At 34.9% G+C, this 17,500-nt stretch overlaps 1 protein-coding gene across 8 annotated transcripts in view; it reads left to right on the forward strand.

The window, feature by feature from the left end:
- Positions 1-17,500, forward strand: part of LOC106874878 (uncharacterized) — an 83,530-nt gene that overhangs the window by 34,586 nt on the left and 31,444 nt on the right. For 2 of the 8 annotated variants that reach the window (XM_014922779.3, XM_014922783.3), the window contains one exon: positions 16,549-16,631. The exons of 2 other annotated variants lie outside the window; for them this stretch is intronic. The gene's annotated coding sequence lies outside the window, so the exon portion shown is untranslated. Of the gene's footprint in view, positions 1-14,850; positions 15,280-15,708; positions 16,144-16,548; positions 16,632-17,500 lie in introns of those variants that run through there. 4 more of the 8 variants (XM_014922782.3, XM_014922781.3, XM_014922786.3 and 1 more) reach the window with 4 other exon arrangements.

Here is a 17,500-nt window from a genome sequence, read left to right on the forward strand (position 1 = left end):
AGTGGTTGTATTCTTATGGTGCGTGTTGTTGTGATGGAGTGTGGTTATGTACTATTTATATTTTTTCAGCATGTTTATATACGCATAACATATTGTGCATCGTGTGCTCTCTATTTTTTTTGTCAAAGTATCATCACTTTCTGTATTGTAACACTGTCTTTAAAATATCTACTCCTAAATCAGGTATGAGTTACCTTTGTTGAGAAGCAGGCCACATGACATGTGGTCAATAATCAGGTTGGTCACAAGGTAATTTTTCATTGGCGTGCCACTCAGAGAGTGTTGCAGGCCACAGTTTGCCCATAACTGAGCCAAATCAAAGATTACAAACCCTGGATGTACTGGTTTTGAAGGAAGATTATGAAAATCCAAAATCGTAATTGCTCAGTTGCTAATTATACACTTTCATTAATTTGGTCTTTGAATGAAAATACATCTTCCTGACAAGATGAAGAATCTTTATTTGTATCTTTAATGCAGTGAACTGGCAGAATCGTTAACTTATCGGGCAAAATGCTTAGCAGCATTTCTTCTAACTCTTTACATTCTGAGTTCAAATCCTGCCGAGGTCAACTTCGCCTTTCAGCCTTTTGATGTTGATAAAATAAAGAACCAACTGAATACTGGGTTCGATGTAATTGTTCCTTCTCCCTTTAAAAAATTACTGGCCTTGAACATCTGCAACAGATCAACATCCCATTTAGGGGGCATATTGTAATATCTGTCATTTACATGCCACGGAAACTGGGTAACTGGCTTTACAAGTCCTAGAGCTTGAGACGAAAAAAAAAAAAAAAAGAAAAAACAACAAAACTTGCCTCTTTGTTTGCTGTATGGTGCTTTGTATAAATAACCTATATTATATTTACAGGTGAAATGGTGAAATGGATAAGTTATTGGACTTTAAGGCTTAATGGATATGAAACATTTTGGCACAATCATTTTGGTGCTGCCTCTTTTGGCATCACTGATTCATTCCCTGACTTATTTGACATCAGACATTTTAGTCTTTCTTTTGATTTAATGTCTCTCTCTCTCTTTCTCACTATCTGTCTGTCTGTCTGTCTATCTATCTATCTATCATCTACCTATCTATCATTTGCCATGATAGATCGCTGACCACTACACACATTTTATTTTTCTCTCCTTGTTTCTTTCTGTGTTCCATTCTGTTGAAGAGCGTAGGCTCGAAACGTTAAAGACTTTCTCTATTCCCAAGCGTTATACTAATGCATTCATTTGTTGTCTACACCACCTGTCTTCGTCTATTGTTTTTTCGTGAATTCTCCCTATCTATCTATCTATCTATCTATCTATCTATCTATCTATATATCTATCTATCTGTCTGTCTGTCTGTCTGTCTGTCTGTCTGTCTGTGTGAGCATATTTCTGGGTATAAAGAGATGAAAAGCGTTCGTGTCAGTTGTGTTCAAGGGATGGATTATAATATCTCTCTATCTCCCTCTCACTCTTTCTGTCTGTTTGTGTATAATCCTTCATGCATATATGTATGTATATGTATATGTGTGCATGTGCGTCTGTGTGTGCATGTGCGTCTGTGTGTGCCTGTGCGTCTGTGTGTGCATGTGCGTCTGTGTGTGCCTGTGCGTCTGTGTGTGCATGTGCGTCTGTGTGTGCATGCAGACATGTGTGTGCCTTCAACACCAAAAAACTTACTGTTTGCAAAACAAACCAAATGTTCACTCAGCCATGTCAAATAATCAGAGTCCACACAGCTTTGCCAAATTGTCTCATTTTAAGGTTTAACGATCTATGGCCAATATCCTTCTGCAAAAATTTTACTTTTGTCTTTGCAGAAGACATTTCTTGTTTCAGTTTACCTACTTTGAAAAAAAGTAGCAAAATTACTATATTTCTTTGGGGAGAAGATGATATTGACATTTAATCTGTCAAAGGTGGTGGTCAAAGGGATTCTTCTCTTAACCACTTAAAGGTAAAATAAAATAGGTAAATAGACAGAGGCATTGTTTCTCCAGCAATTATATTTGAAACTACTTTGCTGAGCTTAAACTCTGATTGCCATATTGAACTGCTTTCTAGTCAGTCGTAGAGAAAGGAAACGATTTTGTACTCAGTGTGTTCGTAGTGATTGTCTTTGCTATGAATATTCTGAGGCTTTTTCAACAAATACAAACAGATTGAATATCGAGACATATGCAATGTATTGCACAGCACATGATGAACTATTGCATGATGGAGTGAACAATATGATCTCTAACTAAACTGAGACATAGCAAACATGGCATGCGATCTATATTGATTGCTTCAAAGCACTTTGATTGCTACCACTACATTTTATTGATACTGAAGCAAAGCTGATAGTTCTATTCAACAACAATGACAACAATGACAATGACAACAACAACAACTTAAACTAAATAAATTTGGACTCAACCTGTGTAATTTCAACACATAAACCGCTGTTTATGTTCCCTTTATTTGTCTTCTTCATCAAATCTTTGAATTTTCCCGACAGCTTAAAAGATGCCTTCTTCATGAGACACCGAAAAATATTACTTATTCCTGAGGAATTGACCTGTCTTTTAGCTTCAGTTAATATAAATATTATCAAGGGAGAGGATTCTATTTTGAAGTTGGTAACAGTAATGGAAATCTGGAGGGATTTCTAAACTGGTAAGAAATTTACCTTAGTTTCAGGGCACAGACTTTTCTCAATCTTTCATTGAATCAATTTTCTACAGTATTATCTCGTCTTATAGACTAAGGCACGTAGCTTAGTGGTTAGGATAATCGGCTCAAGATCATAAGGTTGTGAGTTCGATACCAATGGTGTATTGTGTCCTTTGAGCAAGACACTTTATTCCATGTTGCTCCAGTCCACTCAGCTGGTAAAAATGAATAGTACTTGTATTTCCAAGGGCCAGTCTTGTCACATCCTGTGTCACGCTGAATCTCCCTGGAAACTATATTAAGCTTACGCATGTCTGTGGAGTGCTCAGCTGCTTGTACGTTCATTTCACGAGCAGGTTGTTCCATTGATTGGATCAACTGGAACTCTTGCCATCGTAACTGACAGAGTGCTAAGTTAAAGCTCTGTATTGAAAATACTTTGAAAAAAGTTTGCTGATATGATTAAGAAATATTGAGAGTTAATACAAATTTGGTCAATTGTTTACAACAGATGTAAACAATAGGATCTCAAACTACTTAAACCAAGCATTAAAGCAAGTCGCTGCATGCTAAAAAAAAAAATCAATTATGAGTAATTCTATGGATGACAAATTATTTCTTTTTCAAATTCATTTGAATTATGAGCAAGAGTATCATTCGTAGTCTGTGGGTTTTATTGCCCCTGTGCATCTGCCGCACATGAAAGCTATCTTCTTCATTAATCTTCCTTTGATGTTGCTGCACCTCTTATGCATCCATAGCTTACACTGGATACATCTTATGGAGTTTCTACCTACACCTTTTCTACACACACATATATATATAATTGAAAATTCTTTTAATTGTTTCAGTCATTTGACTGCAGCCATGATGGAGCACTGCCTTAAAGTGTTTTAGTTGGAGAAATTGACCCCACGACTTATTTTTGTAAACCTAGTTCTTATTCTATCAGTCTTTTTGCTGAACCACTAAGTTACAGGGACCTAAACACACTAGCATCAGTTGTCAGGGAATGGCAGGGGACAAACACAGACACACATGCACATAAATATATATATATATATATATATATATATATATATATATATACACACATATATATATATATATATATATATATATATATATATATATATATATATTTATATATATTCGACAGGCTTCTTTTAGTTTCCATCTACCAAATCTACTCACGAGGATCTGGTCAGCCCAAAGCTATAGTAGAAGACACTTGCCCAAGGTGCCGCGCTGTGAGACTGAACCTAGAACCATGTGGTTGGGAAGCAATCTACTTACTACACAGCCACGCCTGTGCATATATATATATATATATATATATATATATATATATATATATATATGCATGAGTGCATGTATGAATGTATGTATATATGTATGTATGTATGTATGTATGTATGTAAAATGTATCATTGTATATATGATATATAATATATAATATATAATATATAGATGATGATGATAATATTTTGGAGCTGAGAGAACCAAAAACACACATCATCATCATCATCATCATCATCATCATCATCATCATCAACATCATCATCACTATCATCTCCATCATCATCATAACCATAATTATCCTCATCACCAGTAGCGTTGTTGTTGCCGTGTAGCTATAAATTCTTGGCAAGGTGAGGCAGCAATTCAATTCGGATTTCCAGTTGCAAACCAATTTATTGCTTTTCTAATACCTTTGGCAAATACTTCTCTGTACCAATTTCCTATTTTGCCATTCCTGTTAACTCTCAGGCCAGACTTCATGGCTAATTAATAAATCATTATTATAAGCATTACAATAGGATTTCTTCTTTTTTTCAAAGTACCTTTTATTTTTTCCAGTTTACAATCAATTTTGTGCATGAGTGAATGCGTGTCTGTGCGTGTTTGTATGTGTGTGTGTGTATTTTGTGTTGTGAGTGTGCAAATGCGTGCTTGTATTTGTGTGTGTGTGTGTGTGTGAGGATGCATGAGGATGCATGATGGGTGCCAATGTATACAATGTATACATCTAAATTGGTTGTATATACATAATATACATACATACATTTATTCCGCCCCACTCAATGTTACTTTCTCTCTCTCTGTCTCTCTCTCTCTGTCTGTCTCTCTCTCTGTCTCTCTCACTCTCTGTCTCTCTCTCTGTCTCTGTCTCTCTGTCTCTTTCTGTCTCTGTCTCTCTCTCTCTCTATCTCTCTGTCTCTGTCTCTGTCTCTGTCGCTCTCTCTCTCTCCCTCCCTCTCTCTCTCTCTCCCTCCTTTGGTTCTTCACCTACTCCCTTTCACACCTACTCTTCACTTTACTTCTCTCACAATTCTTCAGACAATTACCACTTCCACTGCACTCCAATCCCATGATTCCACTCTCTTATTCTGTCTTTCCAATTGAAAATATCATTGAAGACAGATGCTCTTGAATTCTTGTCTTTGTCTTTTCCTCTCTTTCTTCCTTTCTTTTGCACTATTACTCAATGAGTATTGCTTTTTTCATGCCTCACTAAAAGACTATTGCTTTTATATATGTATATGTATTTAGAGGCAGTAATGGTGATAAACGGTTAGGTTTGATATAAATATATTTTCATGGAGCACATAAAATACAGAATAAAAGTACAGAACGAGATAGGAAAATGTGTAATTTCATATCTTGACAGCTGTTTCAGAAAACGTGGAGTTTTCTATACTGAGAATATATCTACCTCTTACCTATTGTCTGTATATATGCATATATGTATTTATGTATATGAGTGTGTGTGTGTGTGTGTGTGTGTGTGTGTGTGTGTTTGTGTGTGAGTGTGTGAGTGTGTGTGTGTATGTGTGTATGTGTGTGTGTATGTTTGTGTGTGAGTGTGTGAGTGTGTGTGTGTGTGTGTGTGTGTATACGTGTGTGCATGCACATGCATATGTGTGTGTGCGCATGTGTGCTTGTGTGCATACATACACACACACAATATATATATATATATATATATATATATATACACACACACAATATATATTTGTGAAAATGCATAGCCTAGTGGTTAAGGGGTTACATCCCTGATTGGGAGATCATGATTTCAATTCCCAGACTGGGTGGTGGATTGTGTTGTTGAACAAAACACTTCATTTCCTGTTGCTCAGTGATTACTCCAAAAGCATCGGAAATCGGGAAACAGAACTAACAGCAAAGAGAAACCCAATTTAGAAAAGTCAAAACAGATCAGCATATCTTCCAGGGAAAGAGCCTGTTGACTCTACCATTTTTCATTGCTTTTATTTCTCACTCTTTAGAATAGCTTAGGAAAAGATGAAGAGATTGTTAACCATTTGCTGTTCTTGGATGACCAAAAGCAGTTGTTCTCAACTAAGGTCCATGTGTCCCTTGGGGGTCCATATAAAATTTAGTAGTTAAAAGTAATGTGCAATAAATTGGTTGTACTTCTGTAACACAAAAAATATTTTAGCAATTTTTAAAATTCAATTTCTTATAAAATTTAATTATAAAAATATAATGGGATCTTTTTAAAACTTCAAATGGCTAGGGAGGTCCAGTAGAATAAAACAGGAATCAAAGCGGTCCACAGGCAAAAAAATGGTTGAGAATTACTGACCAAAAGTTATACAGTAGAACTAAGAGGGAATTGGAGATCTTTTCAAATACTGGGAGAGATCTTTTAGCAATGACATCAGAATGGAATTTGAAATTTCTTTGTGTAGAACCCTTGAGATGAAGAAAAGGAAATACTATAAAAGTTGACTAATTAAGAATAAAAGCAGAAGATTCACACAGATAATGATAGAAATATGTGGGAGTCTTGGGAACTGGTGGTATATAGAATAAAGTAATGAAAAATAATGACTGGAGAGAATATTTCCAAAGGATAAAGAAGAATACTAAAATCCAAATTCAGTGGTATAAATACCATCACTGCCATACACACAAGAGCTGTATCTATCATCATGTACGGTGCTAGAATAGCCAAGTGGACAAAAGAAGACCTTGAGAACGTAAATAGAAAAAAACGAGGAAATTGCTGACAATCTAGGGGGTTACATCCACAGGCAGATGTTGACAGACTGTATTTCAATAGAGAGGATGGTTTAAGAAGATTAATAAGTGCAAAAAAAACTGTGTGGAAGTAGAAGTAGAGAGGTTAAGGAAGTACATTGCTGACAGTGAAGAGGTACTTTTGATAGCAGTAAGAAAAGAAGATATGTTAGCAGAAGGAAGAGAAAAAAGTGAAGTTCTCAGAGTTAGAAAGCAAAAACACAAGCAGAAAAGCTTACATTAAAAGTTTTTTTGTTTTTTTTTCAAAATACTGAAGGATAATGAAATCAGAAGTAATTCCAATGGCTAAAAAAAGGGATTGTTAACCCTTTCATTACCAACCCGGCTGAAACCGGTTCTGGCTCTGAGTACAAATGTCTTGTTTCCATAAGTTTTGAATTAAAATCTTCCACCAAACCTTAGTCACAATTTATGTTCCTAACACTAGCTGAATGATAACTAAGTTATTTTACTAAATTCTTTGTTATATTTAAAATCAATTGGAAGAAACACAGAGGATCTCAAAATGAATACAGTAATGAAAGGGATAAAAAAAAAAGAGACAGAGAGCTTGATTCTAACTGCAATGGACCAAGCAATTAAAATAAGACACACCAGGAAGAACATAGATAATGAATATAGAATGTGTAGTGAAAGAGAAGAGACAAGTCTCTGAATGTAAAATAATTGTTGAGAGCAGAGGCTTAGCCATGTTCCAAAATTAGGGAGAGCAAGCACATAAAAAAAAAGGGCAGCATGACACATACTGAGAAATTTTTGACTCCGTTCTTTTATATTAAGCGAAATATTTCATTAGTTATAATATGCATAATTGTATTCTACATTCATTAATATCATGTTTCAGTAACAACGTAATTTTGTATGAAGCTTACGACTACTGATATAGGTATGATGTGAAAAAGACGAAACTCCACTGGATCGTCCAGTGTAGAGAGGTTATGACATCAGGCTTTAGTTTGGTTCCTCAGATATCAGCGACCACCAATACATCACAAGAGATTGAACAGAGAGTTCAAGAACGCGGGAAGTTGGTCAAATAAAGCGATGGCTCCAGAAAGTTCTTCCAAAGCCAGGCAATTAACAATAAAAATGAGATTCAACTTTTATCACATAAGTGAATTAAAAGGTTTAAAAACAAAATGAACCTTCTTCAAGTGCCTGTTATGTTCAGCATCCAGTTCCAAATGTCCAGAACATTATTGAATACTCCAGACACTTTTAGAAGGCTGGAAGGCATAATGGTCAAAATGTCGCGTCCATACTACCAAGATGAGGACCTGTATATATTCGTATAATAACATAGCTTCTAAATTAATGACAAACACAATTTTTATTCTTGAGAAAAGCTCCAATTCCACCATCTTACTTGTTTTTTTTCTTTCTATTTCTCCAAATTACTCACTTTCTGTTTTTCCAATACAATATTAATTGCATCAAACGAACTTCCCATCTAATATTTCATGCTAATGGTGTTCTGCCTTCTATAAAACAGGCTATAATTACATTAAAACTATCAAATTATGGATTAAGTCCTTCGAAATCTCCTCTAAATGCTCAGTGATAGCTAAGGTCTTTCTTGGACAGAGTTTCTTCTTTCAACAGCAATGTATTCCTCCTCCTCCTCCTCCTCCTCCTCCTCCTCCTCATCATCATCATCATCATCATCATCATCATCAGCAGCAGCAGCAGCAGCAGCAGCAGCAGCAGCAGCAGCAGCCACACTAACACTATGCTCTTCACTCATTAATAATGTAGCTAATCTTCCATATTGTTTGTTTGTTTTCTTCTTTTATTTCACAGTCAATGATGTCACCATCATCATCATCACCGTTGTTGTCATCAGCATCATCATCGTTGTCATTATTGTCTCATCATCATCATCTTCCTCAATATCATTTATCCTTCTCATCATCATCCTCATCACCACCACCTTTAAATTGTCTTACCCATGTCAGCATGGAGAATGGACATTAAGTGATGATGATAATGATGATGATGATGATGATGATGATGATGATGATGAAAACGAGATATATTCATACACACACACACATACACACACACACACACACATACTTGCACACACATATATACATGCATACACACATACACACGCACACATAGCCGCCTAAAATACATAACATAGTCAAAAGCTTGATCCCAAACAACAGGTTTTTTTCTCTTCAAGGCAAGAAAATACTGACCCCCGAGAAAACACAATTAACAGCCACATTAGAATGTTGCTGCTTATCATCATTAAAGGATGTTGACCCCTTGTATTGGCAAGATTTTGGTAAATAGTCTGTGAGATACCACACTGTAGTTGTCAGCTGAGTGTTAAATGAAGTACCTTCCTTGCCCAGTGACTCAATAATAGTCTACTTGATCTAGGAATTGAACCTATGACCTTATTGTTATGAGTCCAATACTCCAACCACTGGGCTATATGCCTTCACAGTATTGTTGTCATGCAGATAAAAACAACCTTCTTTTTTGTTGCAATCTGAATGACTTCTAGTCTTCATTTGTCCCCTGCATTAACAAACCCCATTTCACCACCATGTATCATTGCTTTTTACACACAAGCATTATATAATCTGCTTTTCACTCTGAGAGAGAGAGAGAGAGAGAGAGAGAGAGAGAGGTGGAGAGGTGGGGGAGGGGACGGGTTTGTTGCCAATGCAAGAAACAAAAGCCAGTTTGTATTCTCCAGTTGGTTCATATTCTGGCAACCATAGCTTCAAAACATTTTCCTCCACTGCTAATTAGGTCACTTAGATAACAGAAACTATCTACTCTAAAGATCCTTCTGGGTATTCTAGAAAATCTATTTCCTGCGTGCTCTTAGCATTTATTGATCCTGTGCACCTGACGCAAACAAAGTCTATTTTCTCTGTTAATCTTCGTGTGATTCCAATGGATTCCAATGCACCTTTTTTGCATCTTTGGTTTGCAATGGAAGCATAGGAAGGTCTTTCTTCTACTTACACATTTTCTGGTCGAACTTTGCCTTGCAAGAGAATCGACCTGTCTCTATTGACCAATCTCGGTTGCTTAATTGCAAGTTCACTCATCATTTCATCCAATTGGTTGATGTATGCATCCACTGTAATTGACTTACCAGGTCTCATGAAGCTGTAGTGGATGACACCAGCACTGGACCATCAAACAGACACCATTAGCATTTTTTGGTGAATATTCTTTTTTGGATTGTGTTTTGGCACTTTGTCTCTATCCAACTACTGTGCAGAATGCTTGCTATTGTTGAAAAGAATCCATTTTTCATCACACGTAACAATACCAGGCAAAAATGACACCACTTTGAAGAGTTTTAGCCCCAACATGATCTCAGTCCAATGGTTGAAACAAGCAGAATATAAAAGATATAAAAACATACATACGTATATGCATGTATGTATAAATGTGTGTATAACTGTGACATATATGCATACAAGGGGATGCTGAAAAGTTCCTGGCTTTAAGGGTATCATGAAAGGCCTGGTTGGAGGCTCAACCTTCCGAGTTTCTGTTACAGGGCTTAGAAAAACTGAAGGACCACTGCAATAAGTGTGTGAATCTGAGAGGGGATTATGTTTAATAAAATCATAATTAACTGATCTTCCTGTATTTTCTTTTACCCAAAGCCTTGAACTTTTCAGCACCTCTTTGTCTGTATATATGTGTGAGTGTGTGTGTGAGTGTGTGTGTGAGTGTGTGTGTGAGTGTGTATGAGTGTGTGTGCTTGTATGTCTGTATTTGTCCCCCACCCACCCTCACTTGACAACCGATGTTGGTGTGTTTACGTCCCGATAACTTAGCTGTTCAGAAAAAGAGAATGATAGAATAAGTACTAGGCTTACAAAGAATAGGTCCTGGGGTTGATTTGTTCAACTAAAGGTAGTGCTCCAGCATGGCCACAGTCAAATGACTGAAACAAGTAAAAGAATAAAAGAATATGAGGGGATGCTGAAAAGGTCCTGGCTGTAAGGGAATCACGAAATGCTTGGTTGGGGGCCCAACCTTCTGAGTTCTTTTACATGGCTAAGAAAAACTGAAGGACTGCTGCAATAAGTGTGTGAATCTGAGAGGGAAACATGTTGAATAAAATTATAATCAACTGATTCTGTTTTTGTTTTACTCAAAGCCAGGAACATATCAGCACCCTTTTTGGTATGTCTGTGTACATACACTCATATACACATATTCATGTGTATATATAAGTATTCTTTAATCCATCAACTGGATGCTGACTGGTGTACATGTTTTTTACATTTCTTTTTGACCTCAGTGGTTCAGCACATTTGGTTTTAAACAGAGCAAATAATTTACAGTGATAACGATCTTGATGGAAGTGTAATTATACATTCCAATGTGATTCCAGAATGAGGCAAACAGTCATGTGCTTTACTTAAAGGATTTGCATGATCTCATGACAGTAGTCCAGTAATCTGTCTTCTCAATTACTTAAACTGTATAGCATTATTCAAATATATTATAAACGTATACTTATACACACACACACACACACACACACACACACACACACACATACATACTGACACATATGTGCTTATATACATATATATATACATGTCATCATCATCATCATCATCCTTTAATGACCTTTTTCCATGCTGGCATGGATTGAATGGTTTGACCAGAGCTGACAAACTGGAGAGCTGCATCAGGTTCCAGTCTCATTTGGCTTGGCTTCTACAGCTGGATGCCCTTCCTGAATACTTGTACATTTGACTGCTCTATACATCTTGTACATCTGACTGCTCTATACTCTGCCAACACTTCATTCTGAAACATGCATATATTGAGTTCTACATCAGATTAACTGTTCTGCAAGCTCCCTAGTGGTAACGGTTGGGTTCACTGAAACAAGAGCTTCCGACATTTTGGAATCAAGTTTTTTTGGACGACCTTCTTTTGGCTCTTCTTTCAAAGTGAAATCAGCACTTTGGAAATGGGAAAACCACCTCCTGCAACTTCTTTCATTCACTACATCATTCCCATAAGTGCTCTGAATAGATCTTGTTGCTGCACTTGCATTAACACCTTTATGACACTCGTAAAATGAAACATTTCTTATGTGATCTTTAGATGGGACAAACATGGTGGTAAAATTTTCTGAGAATTATGGCCAGAACTTAGATAATCTGAAAGAAAAAAGTACAAATTAGACACGGAGATATCTTAAAACTATAAGAAGAGGTTAAAAAATTGGTAAATTCTCTCTGAAACATTTTTTCTAGAAATCAGACATTACTTTTGCACCAAGCTGATATATATATATACATATATATATATAGATCATCATCATCATCATTGTCATTTAACGTCTGCTTTCCATGCTGGCATGGGTTGGATGGTTTGACTGAGGGCTGGCAAGCCTGAAGGCTGCACCAGGCTCCAATCTGAAATGACAAGGTTTCTACAGCTGGATGCCCTTCCTAACACCAACCACTTCAAGAGTGTAGTGGGTGCTTTTTATGTGCCACCAGCACAGGATCAGTCAGGCAGCACTGGCATTGACCATGCTTGAATGGTGCTTTTTATGTGCCACCGGCACAGGTGCCTCTCAGGCAGTGCTGGCATTGGCCACAACAATGACTTCACTTGACTCAACAGGTCTTTGCAAGCACAGTTTATTGCCCAATGATTGAAGGGTACTCTTAAATGGACTGGTTATGCTGCACTAGCATAGGCCACGGTTACAGTCTCACTCGAAGGTTGTGCTTCACCATCTCATCCCAGGTCTTCCTGGGTCTACCTCTTCCACAGGTTCCCTCTACTGCTAGGGTGTGACACTTTTTCACACAGCTGTCCTCATCCATATGTAACACATGACCATACTAGCATAGTTGTCTCTCTTGCACACCACATCTGATATTTCTTGTGTCCAACTTTTCTCTCTGGGTGCTTACACTCAGTTGTGTATGCACACTGACATCACACATCCAGCAGAGCATACTAGCTTCATTTCTTGCAAACTTACGCAAGTCCTCAGCAGTCATGGCCCATGTTTCTCTGCAATATAGCATGGGTGTTCACACACATGCATATATGTATATATATATATATATATATATATATATATATATATATATATATATATATATACATATACTCATGCATACAAACACACATGCATATATATATATATATATATATATATATATACACATACATACATACATATATATATATACATTTATATTTATATATTTATATATATATATATATATATATATATATATATATATATATATATATATATAAATATATATATATATATATATATATATATATATATATATATATATATATATATATGTATATATATATACACACACACACACATATATATATACACACATACATGCATGTAGGCACGTGCAAATGTATATATAATGCATTTTGATTGTGACTGTGAGTGTATATCTGTGGGTAAATGGTAAATGGATAGATAGGTGAATAGATGGATAGATAGATTCAATGATATACAAGGATATACATATATACATATATATATATATATATATATATATATATATATATATATATTTCATTATATGTATTTATTTTATCCTAATTAATAATAATTCGGATAGAATAAATGGGTTAATAGAAACCAGGGTAGCAAAGATCACAAAATAACTGTGGTGTAATTCCTGTTTTTGAGGCAGAAACTCCTTGATATTTTGGGTATTTGAGTATATATAAATTTAAGGAATGGAGTGAACGAATGTTATAACTGCATACTTTATGCAGTTATAACATGCGTTCACTACATTCCTTAAATTTATATATATATACATATATATATATATATATATATATATATATATATATATATATATATTTATTTATTTATTTATGGGTTTCAGCCAAGTGGCTGTGGTCATGCTGGAGCACCACTGTGACTTTTCGTCTTTATGCTGTGCTCTCTTCACGTTCCTTGCATATATATATATATACACTATCATATATATAGTAATTTAGGTGTGTATACAGTCTATACAGTCTATACAGTATATATGACCTGAACAGTCAATGAACTGAGTACTCGTGTCTGATACTTCAAAGTAGATCTCTCCACCCACACAGCAAGCTGAAAGCTCTAAAACCTAATTATATGAAGCCGCATAATTTTCTTTACACACCGATGCCATTTACACTTACAATAAATTAGGAATACTTCAGTTATAATCCTCACTTTGCTGTCTTGATATCTGTCACTGATACATTGAGCATTACTTATAAATGCTAGGGTAGACTGGTTTGTATTTATTGCATTGTCCTACATCAACTACAGCCAAGAAGATCTTTCATCTAAAGCATTCCAGTCTTGACCATCCCATTAATTTTTTGCAGATATAATGTATCTTAGTCTAGAGTACTCTATGTGTTCTTTTTATTAAGAAAATGTGGTGTTTTATTTGAGGGAGTTTTTGGCTGTTATTTGTAGCAGGTCAGGCAATCATATAGAAGGTCCCTCACTTGTTCTTCTGCTTTATAGTAAAAAAGGAATTGTTTGCTATCACTGATATTTCTAGCTTCATTAGTAAGGTTACTTCGAGTATGCCTGCTTATATACATCTCTATCTATCTATCTATCTATCTATCTATCTATCTATCTATCTATCTATCTATCTATCTATCTATCTATCTATCTATCTATCTATCTATCTATCTATCTAGCACATTAACAGTCCACCTAGTGGTCTTCTTTATATATACATATTTATATACACACACACACACACACACACACACTCACACACACACACACATATATATACATATATATATATATATACATATATATATATATACATATAAACATATATATATATATATATATATATATATATATATATATATATATATATATATATATATGCACACACCTACATACATTTATATTGCATACATATACATATACTCACACACATGTGCATACACACACACACAAGCATAAACACACACACACACACACATATAATATATGCATAATATGTAATGTATGCATACAAATATAGCTATATATTATATATATTTTATTTGTATATTATTTATTATATCAAAGCCACCATTATCATCCGTTCTTTTCCCTTCGCTGCGTGGGTTGGATGGGTTGCATGGTCTACTACTCAGCATCCATCTATGCATCTCGTTCCTGTGTAAACTCATTCATGAGAACGAACGCACTTAGATTTGACCTATCTGATTTTTGGCAAGTTCTCCTCGATACACCTTTGTCAAAGGTACATTCCTCAACTAACTCATGGCACCTTTTCACCCGGCATAAATTGCATTGATTATTCCATGTGATGGAAACGGATGACACGAATGAGTAAATTTTTTCTGAGTGGGTTGCAGCTAACAGCCAATGTAGACGTAGAAAACACTAGATCTGTAATGAAGTGGCCACAACAGATGCAAAAATTATAAGGACATGAACAAATTTAGGAAGAGAAAACACTGCCGATCAGTCAAACACACATGCCAACACTGAAAGAAAAGATAACAAGATTATACAAAACTGGGGTGATTATAACAATAATGATATTGCTTGTGTACTTGTGTATGTGTGTGTTTTCAGTCTGTGTAGCTGAAGTATCATTCCGTGTGTTGAATTTTCATCTGTGTATTGTGTGCGTCTTTAGTCACAAAATAAGAATAAAATGGTTATATATTGTTGCATGGCTGATGTAGGCTATCAACCTGTAGAAAGGCATTCTGAGGAACTCATTGTATTTTGAAGGAGACTGCTAGCTGTTTCTATTAACATGCAACCTTTACTAAACATAATACTGAATGTTAAATTTATTTGATATTACATCAAATGTTCATTTGTGGTTGTTACAAATCTAACACTATTTTGCAACTAGTACTACTATATTACTAAAAAAACTGACTGTCACATTATATTGCTAAATTATCCAATCAGTATAAAACAGAACTACATTTTGACTCACTGTTACTGACTGCTACTGCATAAGCAATACTAGATAATTTTAAAGGTAGCTCAGTAGTATGGGAGGGGAACACAACTTCTATTTATTACTACTGTAACAACCACCATCCAAGTCGTTACTGATGCAGCTACTGCAGCTGTCTTTATTGCTGCTACTAGGATTAGCAATGCTAGAGAGCTGCTGTAGATTCAAATGAATAAACATGCAAACATATATTCTGAATAGTGGAAGAATCACTGAGTTGCACTTCTTAATGGTATCAATGAAGCAATGTATTTTCACTAAAAATTTGAGTTCTTGTTTAAGTGATAAAAATTTACAATGGCTACATACAATATATCATTGATAAAATGCATGGGAAATTTGAAATTAATGAGATAGCTTTTATTTGTAACAAATACTTTCTCGTTCAACCTTTGAAGTGGGGATTAGGGTAAGATATCTTATATTTCAATATTATACATATATAAAAAAAAAATGAGTTCCTTAAGTTAGATTAAATAGTTATTTGTTTTATTGCTTTGGTATCCTTGAAGCATTTCATCTTTTCTTCAACTACAGAAACCTTTGTTAATGACATCACTACAATGTTGTCCTGATACATATCAGCAGAACATCAAATAAGAATTTGTCCTTGGAAAATGCTAAACATACAATTAAGATTACTTTATTCTCTAATTTCTGCTTCTATTCAGCTGCTGCAATTTCTTTCTTTCTTCTCTATCTTACCTGTCTTTCAATCCATTTTGCTCAATAGCTTATATAAATATTAAAAAAAAAAAAAAAGTATTTATCAAGAGTTTTATTTTTCTAATGATAATGATATTTTTCTCAACAGGAAAAGATCAATGCTAACTTCCAAAATATCTTGACAGAAATACAGATAATGTTTACATATACAGATTTCCTACCAAATTCTCAGTACGTCTTTCTCTTTTTTTTCACCCATTAATGTCCCCCACCCCTGCTGCTCTTCCAACCTTATCCTTTGTTTCATTTCCCAAACTCTCCACCCTCCATCTTTATATAACCACCTGATACAGACAAAATTAATGTATATGCAAAACATTGTGAATTTATCATATTTAAGCATAATCACGTCGTATCAATTTCTTCGTTTGTTAAGTTTTTACGACAAGTTCTAGCTTTAAAAACAGAAACAAGCAAAAAAAAAATAAATAAAATAAAAAAAAAACTCTCATGTTTTAGTGCTTCTCTTGAGAAACAATTATCTTACATGGGGATTACAATATCTCTGTGAAACTTTGACTGAAGTTCCACAAAAAGTAAATGCAGGAAGGGATAGATATATTTACAAATACCAGTAGGAACCTGTCTTAAAATTATAACGAAGGATGATCCATATCAGTGATATCTAAAGAAAGATGTTATAACACAAGTGAATGAGTAATATTAATGGATTTTAATATTTTTGATAAGTCATAGTTTAGAGGTTTATAATTGATGAAAACGTTTTAGAATCAGCACGGAAGAATATTGAAAACTAAATATTAGTGACGATTTTTGTTGCAATTGAGAAATATACAACATTATTATTGATGATATTAAATAAATTAAGAGTCTTACTTTTATAATTGGTCTGGAATGGAAAAGTAAGACATACCGCTCGTTTGATTAAACTGTGTGAGAGACTTAAATGCTTGCAATGAGTAAATAATAATACTCCTAAATCCATTCTGTCTTCGATATAGACTGTGAGAAAGTCTCTACAATCAGTTTCCTTGGCACTCAGTTATTACCACAATGATGATGATGATGATGAAAACCAG

This window comes from Octopus bimaculoides, chromosome 11, assembly GCF_046866305.1.
Source record: "Octopus bimaculoides isolate indiv1 chromosome 11, ASM4686630v1, whole genome shotgun sequence".
Lineage (NCBI taxonomy): Eukaryota > Metazoa > Mollusca > Cephalopoda > Octopoda > Octopodidae > Octopus > Octopus bimaculoides.